The sequence below is a fragment of the Mytilus trossulus genome, chromosome 12 (assembly GCF_036588685.1).
Source record: "Mytilus trossulus isolate FHL-02 chromosome 12, PNRI_Mtr1.1.1.hap1, whole genome shotgun sequence".
Classification (NCBI taxonomy): Eukaryota; Metazoa; Mollusca; class Bivalvia; order Mytilida; family Mytilidae; genus Mytilus; species Mytilus trossulus.
Window position 1 is genome coordinate 33,932,579 of NC_086384.1, and position 13,499 is coordinate 33,946,077.

Sequence of the window (13,499 nt, forward strand, 5' to 3'; positions counted from 1 at the left end):
TGTCAATTAGCTAGTTATCAATAGCATTATTTTTTTTTTGTCGAGCCTTCAAATTCTTGTTGAAAAAGGCCACAATCATTCACTCTGAAGTTTAAGTTTTTAAATTTTAACAACTTCCTTAAACTATACTGGATTTCTACGAAACTTGGAGTGAAGCTTGTTTATGATCAGAAGGTGGTATCCAGAAGTAAATTTATAAAAAAAATATATTTTACTTATAAATGGACTTAGTTTTTCTGCCAGTTAATATTTACAAACATTCTGCAATTAAAGTTCTTAAAAAACATAAGATTCATAAGGTAGACAAGACACTGGGTTCCGGGGAACCCTCACAAATTTTGTATCTCATTAGTGAAAGTGGGAATTTCATTTTAGAATATCCTTGAAAGCTTGTTAGTAGAAAAGGGTTTGTCAGTTAGGCGATTTAAGCTACTGTTTTTGGCAGTGACAGTACTTTAGTAGTTTGTCAATAATATATAATTTTGTGTTTAGATCAGATTTCCTGGAGATTGTTTTGCTGCTCCACTTCAGTCGTGATCTATAATTCAATTTGAAGCTTTTGCATAGTTTACATGTTTTAAAGTTTTTATGCCCCATTTATGGGCATTACGTTTTCTGGTCTGTGGCTCTGTTCGTCTGCCCATCTGTCCCGCTTCAGGTTAAAGTTTTTGGTCAAGGTGTAGTTTTGATTAAGTTGAAGTCCAATCAGCTTGAGACTAAGTACACATCTTTCTAATTTTAATGCCAAATTAAGAGTTTTAACCCTAGTTTCATGGTCCACTGAACATAGAAAATAATAGAAAATGATTGGAGCATCTGTGTAGTATCATGGACACATTCTTGTTGATTGTGTTAAGATGAACCACAAATGGGAAGTAAATTATATTTGGTATACATTTGCATCATGTATGATTTATTTCCTCCAATTTGAGATTAGATGACCGACATTGTCCCCTCAATTGTGATTAATTGACTTTTTGATAGTTAACATGTTAAAGTTGTGTATAGCTATAGGTCTGTTTAAGGCACACTCAATTATGACCAGTCATTGTTTTCCTCATTTCCTCAAGATTGTTTGGCCCTGCAGTGTTAGGCGTGGTTCATTGACCATGAATGTCCTGCATAGTACTAGTTGATATGTTGAAGTATTGCGATTTTAATTTGAAATTTATTATTTATCTTCTAGAAATTTGAAATCTATATGTTAACAGTTTATTATCATATTTCATATTATATGTATACTTACCTTTTAATTATAAGTATGGAACAATTTTATGTACAGTACTAATAGTCAGGTGCTAATATTTCAATTATAAGGTGCTTTTATTTACAGAAAGTGTTCAGTGTTTTACAATTTAAGGAGAAAAATATGTAAAGTTACCTTTATTCTTATAGGCCATAAATGTTTTTTTTCTAAATTGTAAAGTTTTCAAAAAAAAGTGTTCAATAAATTTTACATTTTAGTGTGTATAAAATACTGTAAATGTATTTGTCATTTGTTTTCATTTTTTTAAGCCTTGCCACCTGTTTGTACACATACTATGTTAGTGATAAGCAAATTTAAATAACTTGTCTTTGTAAAAATAACTGTTTAAAAAAAATATCTAGTCATCTGCCTTATAATGCTCATAATATGGTTCTAATTATCAAAACCTATATTTAAACATTATTATTATTTTTTGTTTTACTATACTCTTTAAATTTTCATTTACAAATTTTGAGTTTGTCTGCCATTGCAAAAAAAAAATGTTGCCACAAATAAATTTTTTGTTAGTTTGCAGAGTCTATGAAAGGGAAATTGGTGATGTGCTGCGGAAGATCTAAGGGGTCTATTCAGTCTTGTCTTGATCATGTTGATTATATATTCTTTATTAATTATTTTTTTTAAATATATATTCCCAAGAGGTCAGTTGTTGGTATATGTGGTCTGTTGTTCTCCCTTAAATTTATTGCAATTATTTTATTAATTTATTTGTAAATCAATTCATCCCAAAAGATAATTCTTAATGACACAAATTTGTTATCTATACATATTGACACAAATTTGTAATCTATACATATTGACACAAATATCCTATACATTAAATATTTTTTAACACAAAAACCTTATAATTTGTCAAAAAAGATTTTGCAGTTTATCTTGTTTATTCTACTGTTAATTGGACATGGTGTCTTATAGAGACTTATTATTGTTTTAGATGTTTGTTAGCAGACTTCAGTTCTGGTTGGACAACACATTTTTGTTATCAACTTGTTAGTATACATATAATGTATACTTATACTATTCATGAAAGTTAATAATTTGTTTATTTTTAGCATTTCTGTCCTTGTTCGTTGATGAATAATGCCAATTTCTAACAGATCTTTTTTGGGGTTTAATCCTTATGATTTTCTATTTTCCTTTGGGCATAATGCAGAAATGGTGCTTACAAAATGTATATATTTATTTATTTTATTGTAAACTAGTATACTAGTAAGTATATTTTGAAATTAGCTAGTCCTCATTTACTTGTAATTTGCCAGTCCTATAATGGTGATTTCCTAGTCCTTCTTTTTTGCAGGAGATTTTCCTTTCCTAATTTAAATATGATTTGCTAGTCCTAATTTAATTTAATGATTATTTGTTATATTAGTTGAATTGTGCTTTGATATTATAAATATCATTGCAATTTACAGTTCTCAGTCAAATTGATTTTTGATACTTTAGTTAATGTGCAATTTATTATGTTTATTATTATTGTTTACATTTAGATATACCTGTAATTTGTTTGGGCTTAACATATTGTGTTTCAGCATTGATATTTTGTTATTTATTTATGTAAATAGTTTTACATTTTTGCTCACCAGACCCAAAGGGCTAATTGAGCTTTTCTCATCACTTGGTGTCCATTGTCCTTCATTGCTTTAGAGCAAATCTGATGAGGTTAAATTGTTTATCAAGTCAATATCTATCTGCCCTAAAATTTCAGATGAATTGGACAACTGGTTGTTGGGTTGCTGTCCCCCAATTGGTAATCTTTAACGAAATTTTGTGGTCACATCACCATCAGCAAAACACAAATTTGCCATTTGTGTACTTTGTTCAATATGCACATAGACCAAGGTGCGCAACACCCGCTCTTTAGAGCCTCTAGTTTTCATAATGAGAATTTACTTTTACTGTAGATTCATTTTTTTTGGCACCAATTCCATGGATCATTCAGAACAAAGTGTTTTTTTTTTATACTATGGATTCATTTATTTTTTCGTGGTTACCAAATTTCATGGATATTTAAGAAAATTTCTTTCTTATGAACCATTTTTTGAAGAAAGAAAGTTTTTTTTAAATTTCAGTTATCTTATTACACTAGATAATGTTTTGTATATTGATTAAACTGTCTACAAAAATGACAAGTGTACATATATAATTAGTAGTTAAAAAGGAATGATCAGGTTCTTCACTAATAAAGTTGTTCAATGGGAAATGGAATTTATGTATTAGGCAGTTGATTGAGTAGTAGTTCAAATTTAAAAGAGTTGTGCAAAATAAAAAATTTGCAATATCTTTCACTTGTCAACGCTAATTACTAAATTTTACCTGGGGAAAAGTTTATGACTTTGTTTACGACCCCAAGCTAATCAACGGTTACAACTGGTGTCATAATCTGTTGTTATAGGTAATCAGTTTATCAGATGGTTCATTAATGATCATCAATATTAATTCATTCAAATAGATAGGGTCAGTCGGCATTTATCGTTGAAGAAATGTGCATACAACAACTTGGGCACAATTTGCGATGTTTACCGTAGTTTCATGGAGGAAACGTAATGACAGAAAGTTGAAAATCATAATAGATTCGTTGAAGAAATTGTTTTCCATGAAATAAACAGAAAATTCAGACGTATTTGTCATTGACTGCCTTCATTTTTGATACGAAATAACAAAATCGGCCGCCATATTGTGATCATATTTACATCATATTTACGTACTGTTTATAATCCTCCAAAGAAGAAGCACACCCGAATAAAGAAAGATAACTCAATCTGATTTTTAGCTCACCTGGCCCGAAGGGCCAAGTGAGCTTTTCTCATCACTTGGCGTCCGGCGTCCGGCGTCGTCCGTCGTCGTTAACTTTTACAAAAATCTACTCCTCTGAAACTACTGGGCCATATCAAACCAAACTTGGCCACAATCATCATTGGGGTATCTAGTTTAAAAAATGTGTGGCGTGACCCGGTCAACCAACTAAAATGGCCGCCACGGCTAAAAATAGAACATAGGGGTAAAATGCAGTTTTTGGCTTATAACTCAAAAACCAAAGCATTTAGAGCAAATCTGACATAGGGTAAAAATGTTTATCAGGTCAAGATCTATCTGCCCTGAAATTTTCAGATGAATCGGTCAATCGGTTGTTGGGTTGCTGCCCCTGAATTGGTAATTTTGAAGAAATTTTGCTGTTTTTGGTTATTATCTTGAATATTATTATAGTTAGAGATAAACTGTAAACAGCAATAATGTTCAGCAAAGTAAGATCTACAAATAAGTCAACATGACCAAAATGGTCAGTTGACCCGTTTAGGAGTTATTGCCCTTTATAGTCAATTTTTAACCATTTTTCGTTAATTAAAGTAATCTTTTACAAAAATCTTCTCCTCTGAAACTACTTGGCCAAATTAATCCAAACTTAGCCACAATCATCTTTGGGGTATCTAGTTTAAAAAATGTGTGGCGTGACCTGGTCAACCAACCAAGATGGCCGCCACGGCTAAAAATAGAACAAAGGGGTAAAATGCAGTTTTTGGCTTATAACTCAAAAACCAAAGCATTTTGAGGAATCTGACATGGGATAAAAATGTTGATCAGGTCAACATCTATCTGCCCTAAAATTTTCAGATGAATCCGTCAATCGGTTGTTGGGTTGCTGCCCCTGAATTGGTAATTTTGAGGAAATTTTGCTGTTTTTGGTTATTATCTTGAATATTATTATAGATAGCGATAAACTGTAAACAGCAATAATGTTCAGCAAAGTAAGATCTACAAATAAGTCAACATGACCAAAATGGTCAGTTGACCCGTTTAGGAGTTATTGCCCTTTATAGTAAATTTTAAACCATTTTTCGTAAATTAAAGTAATCTTTTACAAAAATCTTCTCCTCTGAAACTACTTGGCCAAATTAATCCAAACTTGGCCACAATCATCTTTGGGGTATCTAGTTTAAAAAATGTGTGGCGTGACCTGGTCAACCAACCAAGATGGCCGCCACGGCTAAAAATAGAACAAAGGGGTAAAATGCAGTTTTTGGCTTATAACTCAAAAACCAAAGCATTTTGAGGAAATCTGACATGGGATAAAAATGTTTATCAGGTCAAGATCTATCTGCCCTAAAATTTTCAGATGAATCGGTCAATCGGTTGTTGGGTTGCTGCCCCTGAATTGGTAATTTTGAGGAAATTTTGCTGTTTTTGGTTATTATCTTGAATATTATTATAGATAGCGATAAACTGTAAACAGCAATAATGTTCAGCAAAGTAAGATCTACAAATAAGTCAACATGACCAAAATGGTCAGTTGACCCGTTTAGGAGTTATTGCCCTTTATAGTCAATTTTTAACCATTTTTCGTAAATTAAAGTTATCTTTTACAAAATCTTCTCCTCTGAAACTACTTGGCCAAATTAATCCAAACTTGGCCACAATCATCTTTGGAGTATCTAGTTTAAAAAATGTGTGGCGTGACCTGGTCAACCAACCAAGATGGCCGCCACCGCTAGAAATAGAACATAGGGGTAAAATGCAGTTTTTGGCTTATAACTCAAAAACCAAATCATTTTGAGGAAATCTGACATGGGATAAAAATGTTTATCAGGTCAAGAACTAGCTGCCCTGAAATTTTCAGATGAATCGGTCAATCGGTTGTTGGGTTGCTGCCCCTGAATTGGTAATTTTGAGGAAATTTTGCTGTTTTTGGTTATTATCTTGAATATTATTTAGATAGAGATAAATTGTAAACAGCAATAATGTTCAGCAAAGTAAGATCTACCAATAAGTCAACATGACCAAAATGGTCAGTTGACCCCTTTAGGAGTTATTGCCCTTTATAGTCAATCTTTAACCATTTTTCATAAATCTAAGTAATCTTTTACAAAATCTCCACTGAAACTACTAGACCACAATCATCTTTGGGGTATCTAGTTTGAAAAATGTGTCCGATGACCTGGCCATTCAACCAAGATGGCCGCCACGGCTAAAAATAGAACATAGGGGTAAAATGCAGTTTTTTGCTTATAACTATGAAACCAAAGCATCTAGAGCAAATCTGACAAGAAGTTAAATTGTTAATCAAGTCAATATCTATCTGCCCTGAATTTTTCAGATGAATTGGACAACTGGTTGTTGGGTTGCTGCCCTCCAATTGGTAATTTTTAATGAAATTTTGCCGTTTTTGGTTATCTTGAATACTATTATAGATAGCGATAAACTGTAAACAGCAATAATGTTCAGCAAAGTAAGATCTACAAATAAGTCAACATGACCTAAATGGTCAATTGACCCCTTAAGGAGTTATTGCCCTTTATAGTCAATTTTTAACAATTTTCATTAATTTGGTAAATTTATGTAAATTTTTACCAAATATAGTTCTCTGTTACTAATGGGCAAAGTTCATGATAGATATAATTGTAAGAAGCAAAATCGTTCAGTAAAGTAAGAACTTCAAACACATCACCATCACCAAAATACAATTTTGTCATGAATCCATTTGTGTCCTTTGTTTAATATGCACATAGACCAAGGTGAGCGACACAGGCTCTTCAGAGCCTCTAGTTTACGTAGCATTGAGTAACCATTTACATATTCTAAAATATGTCTTCATACTTCTTGCTTAAGAATATATATGTTTAGGTATTTATTTTGAGTTATGGGAACAGTTAAAGAGGGTCTTAGTAGCAGTGTTGGTAGGGTGCCTTGGTCATCTTTTTCTGTATTCCTTATTTTTGATAAAATTTAAGCACAGCAGGGGTAGAAAGGTGAAACTGGTAAAAATGTGGCAGACCATAGAAACAGTATGAAACAGGTCACCTTTCAAAACATACTGCATATAAAGTTCAACTGTGCCAAGTAATGATAAAAAAAACTTGTGTGACAAGCTGCTTGGCAAGTTTTTCAGCCTTAAAAGTAGAAATAAAAGAGTTCTGTATGGGCTTATGATGTTGTTCTTGTATAACCTCTGAATCAACGAATAAATTCAATGTTTGATTAACATCTTTTATTAAAATATGCCCTTTTCATTATATCATATTGCGTGTTAAATGCCCTTTTTCAGGATTGGCACCCTGCCCTTTTGAAATCCTAGCTGGAACACTGCTTGAGGCTATGAGTTTTCTTTCATCAATAATTTGCAATTTACATATAGCTGTAGATAGCTAAAATATGGGAAGATGATTTGATGCATTTTAAAATAATGACAAAATAAATTTTAGACTAAGATGAAATAAAAAAAATCACAATATGGTTCAAGTTTGAATTAAAACTTGCTTTATATATATATATATGTGTGTTATTATATTGTTATAATTCATAGTTGATTATTAATAAAATTGCAGCGTTCAAAGTTAGATTTGTTTATATTTGTACACAATTTGCTGAATGTCTCCATGATGAAGTAAAGTCTTAGTTTTATTGTTTCTAAATTTGAAAAGGTTCAACTGCTGAAATAAAAAAGCTCACACATAATTTTTACCTCAGGAAAGACTTTCAAGTTCATCATTTACACAAATCAATCCAACTTTTCTCCCCAGGCTATACTCAGACACCTTATCTTTAACGGCTATCACAGAACAAATATGTCAATCAAATTCAAAATATGAGCGAAATTCTTTCTATGAAAAAAAAGAAGTTACAGTCTTCTTTCATATTAGGCAAACTATGTGCTAAAAAGTAAAATCACACATTTTCTGAAATTCTGAGATAAATTCTAATTGAAAGTCCTTAATTATCAAAAGGCACAATCAAACAAATCAAATGAATGGATAACATATTCATGGCTTGGTACAGGCATTTTCTTATCTAGAAAATGATGGATCAAAGGATGCAAAAAATTGGAGTCTTTATATATCATGTATATAGTAGCTGAAATTGTGAGCATTGATATTTTTGTCATATAAACACAAAAAGTTTATGTCCAACATCGCTTCGTTAATTTTACGGACACCATCACCAGTTGGTTGACCGTTAAGGAATAACCGTTTCACAAATGATATCGGATATGTTCTTTATGTTTTAACTACAATCCACTTCCTTTTTCACTACGAATGTGACATACCGAATTAGACTATTTACCTGGTTTACAACAACATGAGCTTCGATCACGACGGGTGTCACATGTGGAGCAGGATCTGCATACCCTTCCGAATCATCTTGAGATCACCCCCAGTTTTTGGTGGGGTTCGTGTTGATTCGTCTTTAGTTTTCTATGTTGTGTCTTGTGTACTATTATCTGTCTGATTGTCTTTTTATTTATTATTTTAAATGGCGGTGTCAGTTTATTTCCGAACTATGAGTTTGACTGTCACTCTGGTATCTTTTACAAAGATTTTGTCTGCAGTGAAAGATTCTTCCGAAAGCTATGAAATTGTTTCACTGGCGTCGTGGTATTGCCCATATGTGGATTCTGGTGACTCTGTAAAAACTTCCAGATACTTTCAAATCTCTTTCTTTCCCTGAAAGTAGTTCTATCAATAGTTATAGGAAGATGTGGTATGAATGCCAATGAGACAACTTTTCATCCAAATAACAATTTATAAAAGTAAACCAGTATAGGTTAAGGTAAGGCCTTCACCACGGAGCCTATAACAAGCAAGCTATAAAGGGCCCAAAATTTAGTAATGTAAAACCATTCAAACGGGAAAACAGAAGGTCTAATCTATATTAAAAACTATCAAACCTGTTTACCACCATTCCCCAGGTGAAATTGAAAAATCGTCTAAAAAAATAGTCATCAATGTTTTTTAACATGAAAATGGTAGCATACACTATATTGGATTACTTTGGAATACCGTACTGCATATTTTGTTAATAGTGAACAAAAGGGCATGCTACACAGAGGATCAAGTGAACAGTCCGATGGGGTTTCTTATTGACAATATATCTGTTGAATTTGGAGGTAGACTTTTCCTATGGGATCGTTCTATGCGCCTCCCCTTGTCGAATTCTTCTTTTCATATGAGTCGTATATATTTATCCAGAATGCATAACAAACTTAAAATATAGGAGAGTTATAGCCAAACGTGACTGACAATTAATATAGCCAAATCATCATATTAAGATCAACTTTGACAGAATGTTTTAAAACGGGTAACCCGTAGAATAGTTTTTCGTTCTATGGTAACTTTTTAAAACATTTAAGGGGTCAAATTCAAGGCATTTCTACGTTTTCCTTTAACATATTTTATATTTATAGCAAACAGACCACCATTTGAAAAAAATTCCGAAATATAAAACGAAAACGAGAAAAAGCATTAACATAGCTGTTCCTCAATAACTATGCAAGATACAATTAACTGTAATATTCTTGAATTGTTAATGGCATTTTCCTATGTAGAAAATAGTGGATTAAACCTGGTTTTATCGCTAGCAAAACCTTTCACTTGTATCAAAGTCGCATAACATTCCATAATATTGATTACAGAGTGTGAATAAAACAAAAAAACATAATAGGTAAAAATGTCAAAAATAAGGGAAAGAGCAGTTAATATTGTTTATAATCACGTGAAGGAATTTTTTGAAAACGGTAAATGTGTTTACTTCTTGTCGAAACTAATAAGTTAAACTTAGATTTAATGTTTTGCTATAGGATGGAAATAAACCTTCTTCTGCTGGCCTGTATATTAGGTAATTTTTTAATTTGACAACCAGACAGAAAAAAATAAATAATTTGCATGTTTAATCTATACAATTTTTAAATTTATTCAGATTGAAAAAAAGATAATTTATAAAGAGCTGGATAATACCAATTCAACAGAAACGTATTGTAGTTCAATGTTAATGTTGAGCTTGTTGTTCGGTGTGAGCCAAGGCTCCGTGTTGAAGGCCGTACATTGACCTATAATGATTTACTTTTTTTTTAAATTGTTATTTAAATGGAGAGCTGTCTCATTGGCATTCACACCACATCTTCCTATATCTAATTATCAATTGAATAAGGGTAATTCTTGCACTATGTATACCGCTTGCGTTATTGTTGTATTGACACACACGACACAGATTCAACATCATAGCAAACAGTAATAATTGATGTTAATATAGAAATGTAATAGTCACAATTAATGAACTTTTAGTTCATCTGGTTATTTGCTTACTTACCTTATTAATTGACATAACTTTTAACGAATATGTGTTGAAAAGTACCTATCGTTTTTATCTTTTTACGATCACATTTTACATTGACAGAAGTACGTTGGATTTTTTAATATTTTATATTCATACTTAATTATTTGATGCGACTGTCATACAAGTGAGAGGTTTAGCGCTATACAACCAAGTGCAATCCAACTTTTTTTTCATTTGAAAATGCCTGTTGCAAGTCAGGAATATGATAGTTGTTGTCCATTCGTTTGATGCGTTTTGTCATTTGAGTTTTTCGTCCTGAATATGCATAAATATTTTCGACTAGACGTTAAGCAACCCAAAATCAATCATTGATTTCATTTTGCCATTTGCTTACGGACTTTTCGATTGAATTTTCCACGGAGTTTAGTGTTTTTGTGATTTTACTTTTTATTCCAGAAGCTTTGAAATTCAAAATATTATCATCCAATATCGGATATAATAATAAACATATTCCTTTAAGGCATCTCCCAAAGGTTTTAACATTTGAAAAAAATTATGAGTTCATGTAAAATGGATATATTGTATATATTTGTTGCTCTTGTATTTATAGTACTCTCTAAAGTTCATAATATCCTCAACAATAAATGAACTTTGTTAAAATATGCATATATCAACTCTGGGCAAAAAAAATACATTTTTTTTTACTTTACACTAGACAAAAAATTAACTCATGACGCTATGCGGTTTGATATATTTTTTTAATTTTATAGTCGCCGTATTTAAAAATCATCTACTTGGTAATTAATTTGGCTTTTTAAATGTTGGGCCACCCTTCTCGCACTCCTCTTATTTCTCATCATTCTCATCATTTTCATAAAATACAAATGGGGCCAACAAAGGTGATTCGATTCTAGTCACAACCATGACATGGGTCTTTACAATGATAACATGACAAAATCATATGAAAATACCCTCGTTGAAAATGGCATATCGAGCTGTCCATTTCATATGCTGGATCACAAAGTTTTATTCCGCATGAAACCAGGTTATCCTTTTCAGACTTATCAGTCTACCTGCGAGCTATCAAGTCTTTAATCTATCTCTTTCTATTTTGATGGCATAACTGAAATGTACCAGATAAATGAGAATTAAAAAGAATCAAATCTACTTATCATGTAGGCCAGGGGTCATTGACGTAACATCAGAACAAATTAACCTAATAATATAAAATAATCAAATTTGTTGTGATGGAATCCATGAAATTCAAATGAGTTTTACTACAGAAACGGATGAAATAGTTCCGTGAATTCCAACTGGCTTTTAATTTTGGGTCCTTAATGACAAAATCGATGGTGTTTTTTTTTATTTGAAAAACGTGCAGGTCTGTGTAAAACATTTATTTTTATTATTCTTTTGTTGAAACACAAGATTTTGATGGGCAATTACTTATATTTGTAACCTAATAATGTACATAGCTTCATAATCTATTCCTTTTAATTTTAAATTTACAGACAATATTGATAGAATGCTAAATATAATATATTAGATACCACATAGCAGAGAGAGTGATGGAACAGATTGTTTCTCTGAGAAAATAATGTCATCCGAGGAATACCAATCATCTATGTGCTTTGCATACTTTTGTTTACGGGACAGTTTATGTTATACTGTTGTCTGTCGTCAACATGTCGGATAATAATTAAAAACAGCTTGCATTAATTGGCAAAAAAAATTAGTGACTTGTTTACATCTATTGACGTGAGCTCTCTTTCGTTTTTTTTAGATTAAATTTTTAAATTTAAGTTTCCGAGTTTGTTTGTTTGTTTGCGGTGGGGGTCATAAAAAAGGGGGACTTTCCAATTTTCAGACAAAAACTCAAAAACTCTTTCACCAATTTGCATGAAACTTTGATGATTGTTTATATCATGTGAAATTATCTCCCTTTCGATTTTTTATAAATTGGAGATTTTACGTTTCCGGTAATTGGATTTTATTAATATAAAAAGGGGGAGTTTCCATTTTCCATTTTTTGGACAATTACTCAAAAAAAATTTGAGCAGTTTTTATGAAACCTTGGTGAATTGTTTATTTCTATTGACGTAAGTTCTTTTTTTAGTTTAATTAATTCTATATTTTACGTTTCCGGTAATTGGGTTTCACTCAGAAAAAAAGCGACAGGCGTATCATGCGCTCCTGGCGTAACTGTTTATTATATCATGGAATTTAGCAATTTGTTGCAGATATTCGTTTTAAACAGGTTTTTTTTTCTCCTACAAATTATGCTATATATTTCGATATCGAGTGTATTAAAACGTCATCTGCTAGTAATTTTTATAAATTTCCTGTTTACAAAAGTATGAATGTTTCGAAATACTGTGCCATGGTTTCCTCAGCCGTATTTTGCTCAACTTTTTGGAGTTTTATGTCATCAGTGCTCTTCAAATTTAACCTTGTTTGGCTTTATAACTATTTTGATCTGAGCGTCACTGATGAGTCTTATGTAGACTAAAAGTGCGTCTGACGTATTAAATTATAAGCCTGGTACCTTTGATAACTATCATATTATCCTATTAATGACCTTCGACGATCAGCCAAAATGACTTAAAGGGTTTTACCAACAAACACATTACCATAGTTATTCATGTAACGAACATCACAGAAGAGATATTTTTTGTCGAAATGCGTATCTGGTACAAAATATTGGTACCGTTAATGTTATGTATAACAGTACGTGACAATATCTCTATGATTAGAACTTTTATATCCCTTAATATGTTTTTTTTTTTCAATACAAATCATGAATACATGAGTTATAGAACAGCTAGTATTTCTATTGGCTCATTTGTAATTTTTAATTATGATGATTTATATTATGGTTCGATAAGTTAAATAATCTTTGAATAATCCCGTTCCCTTTTCACAAATGTGATCTATCTCATTAAAATTGAGAATGGAAATGGGGGATGTGTCAAAGAGACATCAACCCAACCATAGAGAAAACCAACAGCAGAAGGTAACCAACAGGTCTTCAATGTAGCGAGAAATTCCCGCACCCGGAGGCGTCCTTCAGCTGGCCCCTAAACAAATATGTACTAGTTCAGTTATAATGAACGCCATACTAATTTCCAAATTGTACACAAGAAACTAAAGTTAAAATAATACAAGACTAACAAAGGCCAGAGGCTCCTGACTT